This window comes from Heliangelus exortis, chromosome 1 (genome assembly GCF_036169615.1).
Source record: "Heliangelus exortis chromosome 1, bHelExo1.hap1, whole genome shotgun sequence".
Lineage (NCBI taxonomy): Eukaryota > Metazoa > Chordata > Aves > Apodiformes > Trochilidae > Heliangelus > Heliangelus exortis.
The window spans coordinates 72,127,929-72,143,169 of record NC_092422.1 but is presented as its reverse complement, the minus strand read 5'-3'; the positions used below and the strand labels follow the sequence as shown (position 1 = coordinate 72,143,169).

Genomic DNA, 15,241 nt, shown 5'->3' with positions numbered 1-15,241 from the left:
ATAATCAGACCCATGAGAATCAGCTCTTCCTCTCTGTGGCACTATACATGACTGAAGTTACCTTCTCTTGACTGAAGATGGGAAAAGAAGCTTAAAAAATTCTGATCATGGAGTGAATGGGTCAGAACATGGATTTATATTCCAGGTGTGTGATTCCATGGGAGGTGATTCTTCTGCTGCTGCTGAGTGCCTGTATCCACGCTGGTGAGGAACTCATAAGAGGCAGAAGATACTGCAGAACAGAGTGCAGTAGCAGAGGTTTCAGCAGATCAGTCTTACAGGGCATCCCAATTATATTTAACTTCCAGTAGTAGCAAAAATATTCTTTCTGCCATATGACATCTTCTTTTCTCCAGTACCTCAGGTAATGTAATTCTTCTTCATTGTAACTTGTAGCTGGAATGACGGTGATGAACGTTCATGTTCTGCAAGGGCATTTTCTTGGCTAGGACAAAAGCAAGCAGAAGAAAATACTGGGTTGATACAGCAGAAGACAAAGGTGGTGAGAAAATGAAAGAATGTGACATTTACACTGCCACACTTGCGAGTCTGTGGTTTTAAAACTGATACAGACCGTCTCCTGCAGGGGAAGGGGAGAAGTTAGCTGCCAGCCAGCTTGGTTTTCCAGAAAAGAAGTTCCTATGGGCTAGCTGTAGTTTAATAAATGCCCTGTAGCCATCAGCCAAGCTCCTGAGCAGATTTTTTTTTTGTTTGTTTGTTGTGGAAAAACTTGAGTTATTCTCTTTGTTACACAAAAATCATTATGATCGTGAATTTACAACAGATTCATGGAAGTTAGTGTGGAATGCTGCAAAGGTGGGTTGTTTGGCTTGTTCTTTTTCTTTTCTTTTTTTTTTTTTTTTTTTTTTTTTTTTTCTCCAAGTTATTCTTGGATGTCAGGTAATGCTCAACCGGTTCGGTTGCTTTGTGAAACGTGGATGGACACAAGCTGCCATCTGGAGCAGCTACCTGGAGCAGCTGCTGTTATGTCTGACTGGCTCACAAAGCCACATTTATTTTGTTTGGCATTAATTAGATTGTGAAGGTGGTATAGAAAAAGGAAAGAAAAGAGAAGTTATTGCATTCCTGAGCTGATTATACATACAGGACTGACAAGTGGAGAGGAAAATTGCAGAGCATAGCTGCTGTCTCTACTAGCAACTCAAAACTGAGCTAAGTCAACAAATGTGGCTAAAGAACGACCTAATCTAGCCCATTATTTGTAGTGCAGTAATTTATTTTTTCAAGGGACTTCTGCTTTGTCAATTTGACCTATAGGGAGCTAAATAACATAAGTTAGTGATAGCTGTGGCAAATAAATGTTACCTGGAATGGAAAACTGAACTTGTAATCTATATTAAAATGCCATCAAGTGTCACTGTGTAGAGTACAACCAGGCATCGTGTGCTTTTTTTTGTTAAATTATTGCTTAGTGAGTCTAATGCTTAAAATGGAGAGTATATCTCATTGCCATGGGATTTTATGAAGGCCCAAACTACAAAAGGACCCTTCCAGGAAAACTTATAGGGGATGGGCATATGGATGGTTGCCTGGCTGCCTGTTGCCAGCAGTAGAGTGGGTATCCTTGGGAGGGCTTCAGTCAGTAGCTGGTTGGTTCCTCTTTTTTTTTTTTTTTTTTTAACTTATACATCTTCTATGGTAGATAACCTGTCCATGGCAGTGGTGAAGAGGGACATTTGTTTAACTTATAGCTGCTTCCTATGAAAAAATATAGCAGAATTAAAAATCTGAGGTTTGAATAGACTAAAATTTTTAGCTGTAATACATATTATACCCAGCTGGTCAACTGGTGTTCTCTGTAGCATATTAGTAACAGTCTTGTATGACCTTCAGCTTTTGAAAAATATTATTGAGTGTGTGATGGCTTCTTCACTGACAGAAACTTGAAATTTAACACCCTTGCTAGTTAGAGAACCTTGTCATTCCCGACTGGAAATTTTCATGTTCTCAACCTGGACATTTCATAACAATTCCTCCTCAAGGATATCATTTACTGCTTAAATAACAAGCTGTTTGTTTTGGTTTATTTTTTTTTTTTCCTTGAGTCACTACTGGAGTCTTTTTTCTTAGGTCTATGCTAGACTTTGTTGTTTTTTAAGCTTTTTCCTTTTATCTTGCCTGAGAATAAACGCCCCTTTTCCTATTGGTTTGAGCTGGAACGTATGCTTTTGGTTATAATTTATGTTGCAAATTATGATAGCAGTAGCAGGAGATTGTCTTGAAGACAAGCAGAAAGTAAACAGTATTGTATTTCTTTCTTTGTCTCTTGTTCAGCATTACTTTTTAGGGTAAATTAATTTCCATAGACTACCGTGATAGTAATACTGAGAACTGCAGGGGCCCTGGGGTGCCTACAGGTTCAGCAACAGACTCTTCTTTCAGGCTGATGGGAGCAAATACTTATGGGAGTCCTTAATCTGTAATTTGGCAAAGAGCTGTGTTTCTTTCTGTGTAGATGCAGGTGCACCACTATGAGGAAGATGCTTAGCAAGAGAATGAAGAGTAAGGAGGACAAGAGGAAGGTTGCCAAAAAATTAGAGATTTAATAATTAAAAAAAAAAATAAATGGTTGCTCTGTTACCCAAGATTGGTGCTCATATAATTTCTTGCAAATCATGAGTACTTAAAGAGGGAGGGTGATTGATGGGATAATTAAAGTTATATGTTTAACAAGTGCTCCTAGGTATAATGGCCTCATTAATTAGAACCTGAGCTTTGTAAGAAAGCTCTCTGCAATCTATACTGGTTTATGAATTCTCTCTTTTTTAGTTTTTGAATGGAGAGAAAATCAGATGAACAGGTCAGTGGCAGATAACATGTAACGTATTACAGTAATTTATTTTCTTTGGAGAATCAGAAAGACACAAATCAACACATAAATCAAGCATAATCAGCAGGACCAGCCTTTGTGGAGGTATTTTCTTTAGCAGTCTCTGGAGGTCTGTGTTTAAATTCACCTGTGATGTTCCATAAACCACTCTTTGAACTAAATGTAGACTAGGTATATCTTTTATGTTTCAGGCAATTTGCATTTCACTGAGAACGCTGAATATCCATAATCCTCTTCTTTTACATACTTGCAATGGTAAATAGTTGTTTCTCTTCACCTGATAAACTCTTAGGAAAATAACATAAGGGTGTATATGCCTCTGTACACATCTCAATCCTCTGGTCTTTTGCGAATGTAAAATCCACTTAAGTCACTCAACAGGCTCTATGCTAAGTGAGGATTTGTGGTCCCTGATGCTTTGCTTTGCATGAGTCAATGTTCTTTATTAAACAGTGCAACTTTCTTTTACTAATACATTTCAAAGCCATTAATTTCAATTTGCCAATTCATTTTAAAATATCCCTGTAAGACAGCAGATGTACCCTCAGGACTAAAGACTGTCATAAGCATACACTTGCCTTGATTTACATAGACTACAGTGATAGTAATACTGAGAACTGCAGGGGCTCTGGAGAGCCTACAGGTTCAGCAACAGACTCTTCTTTCAGGCTGATGGCAAAAAGAAATGCAGCTGGACTTAAATGTGAACATACAATGTGTGCATCACTAAAGATAGCATACTATGTTTTAATACTAAGTCTAATTAGAGTGTTTCCTATGTCTGTGTTGATCACTTTTCTGTAATTTTTTTTCTGAAATTTTGAGTTAAATTAATTTTTTTAAGAAACCTTGACCTAATTCTGTATTCTTCGTGTGACTCAAAAGTTGTATAATTTTCAACAAGGATGTTGGCTTAAAAAACAGCAACTTGGTGCTTGCTAAGGCACTAGGATAAGGAAATAATAATTGTTTCCTTATTGTGCACAGAGCCTGAGCTTCCAGAGCTCTTAAAGAAACTCATCTTTTGTTTTTTAGCACTGAAACACCACTGTTGCCTTCAGAAAACTGAGAGCTGGGCATTAGGCTAAAATATATATTTAATTACTGGAAGTGTAGATTCTTAATACTACTCATTAATACCATATAATCTTCCTGTGAGAATAAGGGTTATGTTTCAATACTTAAGAATATAAATTTAAACTGGACCCCTAATACAGTTCATAGTGGCTGCTTTATGAAAACATGAACAGATTCAGGCAGTGTTTCTCAGGTTTCTTAATGCAGTATTTGTGTGCCAGTCTTCTGAATCAGCAGAGCATGTAGAAGTCAAGTCTAATCAGATACCTTCTTTGTAAAGCACCTCCACCAAAGAGATTAATCTGCCTGTTATGCTAATTTTTTTTTTGCTTTTAATGTGAAATACCCAGGGATTTACATATAGCCAGCAGCCTCAAAATCAAGACTGACCTCTAAACCTCCCAAAGTCTTAAGGCTTTGTAGGTTTACTGTCTCATTGTCCTCTGCAACATTTAGGATTGCCTTTCCAAGTACTGTAGCAAAGACTTTTACTTCAGACTTCTTTTGAAACTTCAGGCTTCATGCTTAAGGAGTTTCAGATCAAGTTTATCTTGGCATCATACAGCTAAAAACGGGGCTTACAACAAAGCAAAAGAAAACAAGTTTCATCTTTTAAGTACCAAACCTTTTCTGTGTGATGAGTTTGAACAGGAAAACAATCCTTTACACTGTGCTGGAGGAGAAGACAAAAAAGAACAAGTTCTTGAGGATTTGGATGGTGTACTTTGTCTCTGGTTTTAAGCATACACTTGTACAGTGATATTCTTCAAATCTTATTTCAATAATTGATACAACTGATGTTTTCATACTCCTGCTCTGATCATTCCTTCAGTGTCCTTTGAAGGGACAGATTATAATTAAGTGCTGTATCATTAATCTAAAAATTTGGAATGGAGTAATTAATCTTCTCTTTCCCTAGCCAAAACCCAAAATGCAGCACTGAGCAAATGGCTTCATTGATCACCAGGAACTGTTGAAAGCAAGTCTAGTGTAGCAGTGAAATGGGATGGGAGTAGCTTTTATTTTTCCTTCTTCCTGTCTCACCTACCCCCCAAGATTGCAAGTAGCTGCTGTACATTCTAAGCAAGGGGATTTTTTTTGTCTGTGGCTTACTTGTACTTTATAAGGATACTACTTTGTCTGAATAAAGGAAATCTGTCACTTGATAGTGCAATTCATAACCTATTCATCTGATGTCAATAAAGTACTAAATGTTGCTCCTCCAGAGAGTCACAAAATGCTTTGGGATCACATGCTGCTGTTGTAATTACAATTTGGTTTTCTCCAGAGAACATTAATGGTGGGTCATTTATTGTACAGCTTACTGGGCCAAATTCAAATATTATTTAAATACCTTTGAAAAATGCAGATGAAACATCAGAGGGTAAAATGGGATACCTGCCTACAGTCACCCATCATTGTCTTAAGATTTCCATCAGTGACAACAGACATTTTATAGCTGAAAGAAGAATTAATATTATGCAAGGATGGGAAGAAGAAATGATGTTCAGCATTCATATGAAACTGTTTCCTATTAAGAAGCTGTTCATATTGTATCACGTGTTGCTCTTGCTGACATGATGTTTCTTAGTTTTTCCGAAAGGCTGAGCTGAATTTTCTTTCCTTCTCTTTCCTTCACATGAAAAGGGAAAGGTGCAGAAAGTGACTAAAAGCCAGGAGCACCTATACTTTCTCCACTTCTTTTACATCCTTAGGCAGAGGATGTGACAAATCAGTAAGGTCCTGAAGGTGTTTGCTGAGAGCAAGAGAGCCCTGACAAGTTGTTCGAAACAGCACTGAGGCTGCTCTGTCTTCAGCCCTGTTCAGCAAAAGAGAGACTCACCAATGTCTTTTGGATTGACCCATCTGTGCTGACTGACAATATAGCAAGAGAAGAAAGAATAGAGAGATTCTATTTTTAACCAATTCTCTGTTATTTTTCTTGGTCAGAAAATCCTATAATAAGCTCTGTAGAATAAGTAATTTATGCAAGTGTGCTTGCCTGGGAGAAAGGTACAAACCACAGACACATTAACATATTTGTTCTAATTATTAATATTACAGCTCCACTGTGATCTCATTATACAGTGCTGTGGCATCTGTTTTCTGTAGACACTAGACTGATTGTTTGGAGTATCGGGTGCCTGGTGCCTGCCACCAGCACCTATCAATCTAAAAATGTTTATCATCTGTCCATCAAAATAAAATAAAACCAAATTCCACAAGTAATGAGCTTTAAAAAAAAGGTTTGTATTTCTGTTCTGTACTTGAAATAAGTGACACAGAGAATTCTGGGTCTTGAGCGGATGGCAAAGCAGTAAAACCAAGATTTTGAAAACAGTCAGTCCTAGTATTATATTTTTTCTAGGACTTAGAATATTTTGTGAAAAAGGTCTTCTTGTAACCTAGCTTGGGACCTGCTTCTTTCTGTCCTACTGTTGTTCTGCCCCATCTCCTAAGAGGCTCTGTTTCATGCTTGCAAGGAGCACTGTAACCAGAGTTATACTGGTTTCCTACACAACACAACTACAAGGTGTGCACAGCAGAAATTGTGGTACTTGGCACTCCCCTACACTGGATAAGCTCTTTCCATGCAAAATGGACTCTGCATTTTGTAGAAACAAATAGCTGCACAGCAAACAGGTAAATTCTTGAGATTCTATCATCAGTAGTACATTATTTCATAATGTACACATTCTAAATTATAGCTTTACAGTGGTTCAATAGATGAATATTTGTCAAGCCTGAATCTATGTTAAATTTAGAAATGTTAACTTATCTCGAGTAAACTACTAGCTTAGTGTCATAAACTGAATTTCTTCACAACCTGGATGAGCTGGGATATCACCAGTTGAAATTTACTGAATCTTTTGGGCATAACTTAAGAAGTTACTGTCACCAAATACCTGCTCCTTTCCTCTGCTGTAACTTACTGCAACCATACGCCCCTTGAGAAATCGTTTTTTTTGGTTTGTACCTTGCAAAGAAACTCATGGGCTGTGGTGGGGCACATAATGTGTTGATTCTGTGGTGAAGGTGCTAACTCGGCAGGAAGGGGCCATTGGTGACTGATACATCTTGTGTTTCCTTAGTAAGGTTCACCAGAGCTCTATGTGGGCACTTAAGTATGTAAATGTATAGCTTTGGCTCTGAAATCTGAAGATGGTGTCCTGTGGAACTGGGGTGATGTGATCATATTCAGTTGTATATCTCAGTCCTTCTGCTACATGCAAACATAACTCCTTATTCAAAGACTTTTCTAGTGGGGCTTGTATAAATTTCAATAGATAATGTAGAGGAGGAGTAACTGAATCATGGAATAATTTGGCTAGGAAGGGACCTTTAAAGGCTAGAAGTAATATATTTTATACTTGATACATGAGTTCAGGAAGTGGAGGAAGGGAGATTAGTATGGTAGAGGATGTGGATATTTGTCAGATGCATTCTTTATCTTAAGCTAAGGTTTTTGAATGGTCCCTGGAACAAGCTACCGTAGCCAGTAGCACAAGTAGAAATTTTTGAGGCTATCAGTTTAAACCCATAATTATCAACTTGCCACACCTGTATGTGAATACTCATTTATGTGCAGTCAAAAGTGCACTGAAGCCTTTGCAGACATCATATAGACACACTTGGGTAAGTTTTGAAAGCTTCTTCCAGTTTTGTCTAGTAAAATATTCAAACTGAAGAAGCATGCATGCAGAAATCAAGGCAGATATATCAGTAGAGTTAGGATTACTGGAATTGTTTTGCATCACTTTTGTGACTGAATAAGATTTGAATTTAAAAAAAAAAATCTTTACTGAAACTCTTTTTCAGACTGTGGCTGGCTGTCTACAACCAAAGAGCATGAAAAATTCAGGCTAACTGTAGTGTGGCCAAACAGAGCAGCAGGGCAGCACTTCTTAATAGTACTGGTCTTTGGACTGGTAGATCCCAAATGCATCTGGATGGCTGTGAGCTGGCACGGCTGGAAGAACAGTCCAAAGAAGCTGCATGATGCTGTTTAATGAAAGATCAAGGGCAGAATATGAGCTGAGAAATCTAAAATTCTTCCAGCTAGGACTTGTGCCACGGCCCCTCTGGGCTACTTGTAAGTTGACTTCAGTATAGATTATCCATGGATGTTTAATATAGTGGAAAAGAGTTCCAATAGTGGTTATTCCTCTGCACATCTGTCTTGCTTTCTGCATGCTCATTTCGCCAGTTATGAGATGTCATTCCACACACATGTTGACAGACATTGCCAGCAAAAACCTTTAAAAAGACCTTATGAAGAGTGTTGCATTTGTGATGGTTCTGGTCTGCTCTTTCAAGGAAATTAAATGAATGGGAAATTAAATAATCACAACAGTTGTTTATTGTTTCACTGAGAACAAAGTGCAAGCTCTTCCATGAAAGAAAGACCAAAGACAGGGTGGATTTGCAACCTTATGCTCAAATGTCTGAGGTATGTTTCGTTTCACTTTGCTGTGTTGCCATTGTATGAAAGAGGGCATTGCAACATGAAAAGCAGAGAACACAAGGAAGCAATTCTTTCCTGCTGTTTCCACTTTGAATGAATTTTTAACACCTTTGTTGGAGACCAAATGTCTGATGTGACTTCAGTCAGGATTTCTCCTGGGCACTATGCTGAAGCATTTGTAGTGTTCTCTTTCAGTTTGCTGCTTACACACAAGCTTATCTTTAAAAAAAAAAGAATATGTCAGTGAAGCAACTGTTACCATCTTGTGTTTCACCTGGTGAATTTCAGAAAGTGGGGTCTCCATGATGTTTGTAGGTAGAAAAGTCCCTCGGGTGCTATGCTCTTTCAGACTGTCTCTGATTTTGGTAAACTCCTGGTGGACCTGTGCTGTTAAGTTTTTAAGTAGTATTCAGAGAAAACAGTAAAAGCAAGTGAACTGCTTCCTTAACGTGAGTCTATCGGGCAGACTTCTGCCTTTCTGGAGAACTGCAATTTCTGAGATGCTTATTCTGTGTGTGACAGGTCTGGGCAGTCCAGCTCAGCCTCCTGTTAGGGGCCTGGGCATTGCCAGCAGGTCAGCACTCAGTGCTGGGGTAATTACCCCCTTGCCCTGGCCAGGGCTGCAGGGATGCTCTGTGAGTGGATCCCTGACTCCTGGCCTTCTGTCTCTGCTGAGGCTGGCTGGAGGGAGAGAGGGAGAGGAGGCATTTTGCTGAGTGTGGGAGCAGAGCTGAAGGGCTGGCTTTGGGAGCGCAGATCCTGGCGGAGGCAGTTAGGTGGAGCGGGTTTTCCTGCAATTGTAGGGGAGATTTTCCTGTTGTGTTTCAGCCGTGACTCCTCTCGAGGTTGCAGACGCAGTCAGAGCTGCCACAGGATTGCTGGGACAGTGGTGGCTGCTTCCTCCTGACCCAGCTGGACTGCTGGTGCTTTCTGAGAGGGGCAGCGTGGTACCTGGCTCCGCAGAGATGTTCCAGCTAGAAGATGTGGGGCGGGATCCAGCGGTGGGTATGGGGCTGAATGGCTTCTGGGGAGCTGGAGCTGATGTGTAGGCTTGCCAGTGCAAGTAGTTTAGGAAGTGTTTTGTAATGCATTTAGCAGCCGAAAGGGAGGAGTTGAGGTTTGTTTGCTCTGCTTTGTCATGAGTTATCTTTCTGGGACTGAAAGCTCAGGGAAAAAGGGAACTTTAAGTATCTTATGTTTTCAGATAAGGGCTTATTGTTGACTTCTTAGTTGTGGTACAGTTAGATAAAGGGGGCATTAGCATCTTCATGCTGTTAACAACATCTGGAAAAATATAACTCTATTTTCAAAATAACAGCTAAGGCTGAGGTACATGTTACCGTATTTTTTTCATCCTTCTCATGTAGATTCCCTTAAGCCTGCTCCACTCCTTTTACAAATCTTTCAAATTCCATTTATTTATGTGTTACTAATGAAGCTACATAACCTAACGTGATAATGTGTTTAAGTATGATGCCGAGAGCAGATGGTTTTTTCAGAGAATGTACATTTTGGCACTGGTACGCTTCAAGTGATGGTCTGGTCACTACAGTTATTTTGTATGTAAGTTCTGTATCTGCAATAGTCCACAAAATGTGCCATGCATGTAGGAGAGTGAGAAGCATGTATAGTTTACAGGTACAAAATTTCTAATGTTATTTTCCCAGTAGAATATTTCAAGCCAAGCAATTGTCTGAGAACAAGGTATGCTGACATTCAGTCAAGTTTTAAAGAAGATATTTAACAAGCTCTTGGGGAAAAAAAGCTTGAGGCTGGGGGTTGTGCAATGCATGCCAGTAATGCAGTAATGGTCACCTGCTTGCTAGCTAACGGGAAACATACAACTTATTCTAGTATTTTGAGATAAACTGTGAAACTTTATATGTTGTTGATGAGAAGCATCTCAAAGGGATGTGATTAAGCTGTTGTTTAAAGGCTACTAAGCTATTTTGTGAATGATACTGGGAGTCTTTTACTTGACAGACTGTTACTCAGGTGCAGTTGCTCAATTTAGATGGTTTTTCCTACTCCCTTTGAAGGTATTCTGAAGACCATCTACAGGGCAATTAATTGGAGGATGTCAAGTAAATTAATAAGTAGTTCAACTACCAATGGATCCTTTGTGTGCGCACTTGTGTGCGTGTATACCTGTATGTTTTGCAAAACACAGCCATAGCTGGGCAGTGAAAAAGCATTTTACATTTATTTCATGAGGAACTCAGCAAGGCCTTTCCCAGGATCAGGATCTCCCTGAGCATGGGAGAAGAGCTGTACAAACCAAACACCACCAACTTTTCAGGGCTGGAGGGAACTGAGATTCAAAGCAGCAAAGATAATGTTAAAAGCCCTTTCACAGAGTGAGCTTAAATTTGATACTGGACCTTTTGGCTATTGTACAGTTCTCTGGTTGATGTCAAGTAAAGCACAGACAAATTGGATAATTATCATTTCACTATCTGGATTAGAAATTGTTGTTACCTGCTTATTTACTTCAGTTCCCAGAACATCTCTCTGGTCATCAGTAGGGTTTAAAAAAGCTAGTACTATTTACCACTTCTATTTCTAACCTGCAAATTACATTGCTAATACAATGCAGCCCTTTAGTTCTTAGCTTGAAGCAATGACATTTTACCACAGTGTGGTTACTAAAACCTTGTGAGGCAGGATTATGTGGCTGCGGTTAGTGTTTGCTTTTGTCTCAGGTCTTTAAAAAGACTTTAATGAATAACATTCTTGAAGGATGTCAGCACATAGAAGAAAATACTTGGGATCACCAGCAGTTATTGTAATGTGTTTCTGTTATGTAACACAGTTCTCAAGAAATAAAACACACATGGGTGTGCCTCTGGCAAGAGATACAGCATTACTGGTTCTTTGCAGAAAGCACCAGCTGAAATGACTTAGAAAGTCCTCAAGAGAGGTTAAGTGGAAGCTTGCCACCTTCTTAGGATTTAGCATTATGAGCAAGGAATACAGACTAGGACTTTGCATCTCATTGTGAGGGAGGGAGGGGTGGTACCTCACTCATCAGGCTGGGTTGCTATGCCAAAGCCTTTGAATGTCTTAGGGACAGGACAGGAGGCTCTTGTTAGCTGCCACATGCAGCTCAGTACATACCTCTCTTCTCAGCTGATTTTGCAGTTTTTGTTTTGTGTCCTGTTGTATTGGGGTCAGAATTTTAACTCTTGCACAAGGCATGTAGGGTTATTTGGCTTAGTACTGCCTTTTAGTAATGCCAAGCAAAATCAGGACAGGACTAGTAAAGTACTGAGGGCACTCTTTGCGAGTGTGAGTGGAGAAACTTAAAACTTTGAAGCCTATTAGAGAGCTGCAATGGGATGACAGGAAGGACAGGGATGAACAGTTGGAAGGACAAAGGTCTTGCACCTGGTTCATGATAGGTATATGAAGTATACCTATCAGTATAGGTAGTATATCAGTATAGGCAGTATAGGAAGGCAACCTACTATTTTGTCAGAAAAATATGAATGAAATACCTGTACAGAATACAGGTTTGCCATCACAAGCAGGCTCGTCTTAAGACTTAGTGTAGCACCCCATTAATGCTTTTGGGAACTGTCCTCTTGCACTCCTCATACAGCAGGGACTGGAACCATCTGAACTGAGGAAAATCCCTGCTCAATAGTGTCATTTGGAAATGGGCTGCTTTGGGATCATCTGTCATCCTCTTAGATCTTTAAATACAGAGAATGATGGAAATAAGATAAAACAAGTGATTGTTGAACTAATAAAAATAACAAAGAATAGATGTAGATTCTCCATTTTCCTTTTCTTTTAAAGCTCAAGAACACTGGAAAAAGTTACTTGTTAGTTGATGTAGTCTGAATTTCTAATGTTCTTTTTATATCTGGAATGAAAAAACATTCTAGAAACATCTAGAAAGCACAGATAACTTAATTATAACGATAATCTAAAATAGTTTCAACAAGATACCTTTAGAGATGCCTATTTCTTTCTATTGACTACCAAAAGACCCTACAGAGACCAGTTCAGACGAATGCCACTCTGTTTAGCAACCATTGTGTAGCAAGAGAGAAGAACTGCTATTTCTGCTAATGATTTTGCTTTGATCTGCAAAAATTTGCAGATTTTTGTTCTTGTCTACAGAGCCAAAGAATGCTCCTAAATAATCTGCTAATGGAAAACAGGAACCTAATACCCTAAGGTGGAGTGGCAGAAACATGCTTGTAGTGGCCATGGTGGTGCCAATAGGATGGAAAATATCTCTGAGCAGGACCTGGGGTCTGGCAAAAGCCCTTGTGAGGTTTCTACTCCACAGTTGGAGAAGTAGCCCTGCCAGTTCTCATTTTGTTATTCTGGGCCTAAGAAGCCTAAGCTGGGTGTTTTCTGCACCAGTGATAGAGGTTTCTGTCAGAAGTCTAAAATAGATTACCTTCAAAGCACAGATATAATTTGTTCCTTATCCTCCACCCTCCCACAGTCCACAGCTAATTTTCCCTTATAATTACCTGATTACAATCTTGGTTTTTAAATACACCATTGATCTTATGAAGTTCATTGTTCTGAGAGTGAAACAGGCATAAATTATGAGCTCCTCAGTGTGGGATAGTGGGGTCTGTTGCAGTCACCAGTATCTCTTTGTAGTCTTTGCATATGTGCAGAAGCTAACTCTGAGAATGTGTGTTTGCTCTTAAAAAAAACAAAAAAACCCAAGCAAAAAAAAAAAATAAAAGAAAAAAGGCTTTTATAGGCTTTTTTTAACAAACACATAAGAGAAGCAGAGAGCAGGACAGTAAGAGGCTAACAGGTGTAATGCAATAGGGATAGCTTTATATACACAAGGAGTTTTAGTTAGTCAAAAGTGCATCTAGCAGGTACTTTAAATTTGGAGTCCTGTGTGGCAGGTGAAGTCATTCTTTCATACTTGCTGTAGTTCTTGGGACATTTCTTGATGTTAGTTTAAAGGCTCTGTGTGATTTAGAAAGCAGACCTTGTGGTTCTTCCTTGAGAATTTATAATGTCATTACCCATGTGAAGACAATAATTATTAATTCAAGCAGTATTTAAAATTCTTTTTATTGAGATGCAGGGAAAGAATTCATAGGACAACTTGGTGGAAAGAAAACACATTTAAGCCACCTCAAGGTCTTCACTGAAAACCTGCAGTAGCTTAAGGGCCCCAGTGTTTTCAAGCTTCATGAGGTTACAGATCTGTGTATGTGAAGACATAGGACTAGAAGGAATGTGCTGAAATATTTCTGGCTATTTCTGTTGCTGTATCATCTACACTAAAGATCAGGGAATACCATGTCACTTAAGACATTACACAAGTGAAATTCCCAGCTGTGGAAATATGAGAGTTTTCCAGCTCTTCTGTGTAACCTTTGTCCTATAAAAACTGATGGGTTTTGGTGTTTACTATTTGGTTAAAATGATTTTATCTTCCTTTAGTTGCAGAGAAACAGCCATCATCTCTGAAGCTCCTATTTTGAAATGGGAGGGGGAAAAAAAATGAATGGCATATAGCAATTTGTCCCCTTTGGCCAATTTTTGGGGTTGCTCCAGTCATTGTTTCCCATGCCACCAGTATCCAAACCAAGGTGTAAACTCAGTTCCTCAATAATTGTTGTATGGTACTGATATACACCAGAATAATTACCAGTTACTTAAATGAAGACTGTGAGTGTAGATGAAGAGCTTATTTTTTAACAGATCTTCAGCCATCAATTTGCTATGAGGGCACTGCTGATGCCAGTAGTCCTCTGCTGATTCACATGGGCTAAAGATCAAACAATCTCTTGTTTTCTGTCCCCTGAAGCATTTTGAGGAAGTACTGAATCTTGTATTTAAAGAATGTAAAGCTACAAGAGTTGCAGGAATATAAAAAATAAAGGTCAAAAAGCATTCCAGATGTATATTAGTATAGATTCCTGCCCACATGTAATAATGTATCTAATACTATAGATAATATTAAATCAGGTATTTATTGATTGCTTTGGTATTTCATTACATGTTTGGCTTTTGTTTTTTTTTTTTTTCTGTTGCCTTTTAGCTTTTGAGGCTCAGTTACAGTTCTAGCTCCAACAAGGAGTATGTGATGTTGTGCCAAAGACCTTAATTCTGGAAGATGTTCTTGTCTCACTGAATAAATACAGGATTTGGGTTTCTGAAAACGTATTCTTCTACTAGCATAAGTTTTAACCAAGGAGGGATGTTGACTGGGCTTTTTAAGACTACAAACAGCATAGCAGATGTGCTTTTGCTGTATCAATATCCCTTAAATGCTGCAAACAACTATCTCAACATCATGGAAACACTACATGTAACTTCTAGACAAGGCAGCTAATCATTCCTCTGTCAGTGAAAATGTGTGACTAGGATGAACTAGTAATTTTCTTTTATGCTGAGCATTTGCATATCAGGAGCTGTTGAGCAGCACTGTCTTTGAATATTTATTAAATATTCAAATATTCAATATTAAAGCAGTTTGCACTGCTTTGATAAAAAACAGTGGGAAAACACATATTTCCTTCCTTCAGGATGTATGCAGCTTGCTTTTTTCAGCATTATAGAAGTTTTCACTAAACATTGATAAAGAAAAAAATTCTGACTTTAATTAATATTTCCTTTTTATGTTGCTTAGACAAATTACACTACTTACATGAATATCTCACTAGCCATGCTGCTGGCAATTCCTAGCATCACAAGTACTCACAGACTTCAGTGTCTGTGTTGCAGGTGGTAAAAGCTGCAATGGACTTTGGACAAAGTAGGCCACGAAGCAATCCATTGGGTTAATCACATTTACTGAATGAGGCGTGAAACAATCACGTTCATTTATTGGATGGAAAAGTTTCTCCCAAGAT

The 15,241-nt window shown here is 38.7% G+C and overlaps 1 protein-coding gene across 5 annotated transcripts in view; it reads left to right on the top strand.

The window, feature by feature from the left end:
* MID1 (midline 1) overlaps positions 1–15,241 on the top strand; it is a 250,762-nt gene that overhangs the window by 129,772 nt on the left and 105,749 nt on the right. Inside the window, exon 1 of one of the 5 annotated variants that reach the window (XM_071747995.1) lies at positions 9,244–9,394. The exons of the other annotated variants lie outside the window; for them this stretch is intronic. The gene's annotated coding sequence lies outside the window, so the exon portion shown is untranslated. Of the gene's footprint in view, positions 1–9,243; positions 9,395–15,241 lie in introns of those variants that run through there. 5 annotated transcript variants of the gene reach the window in all.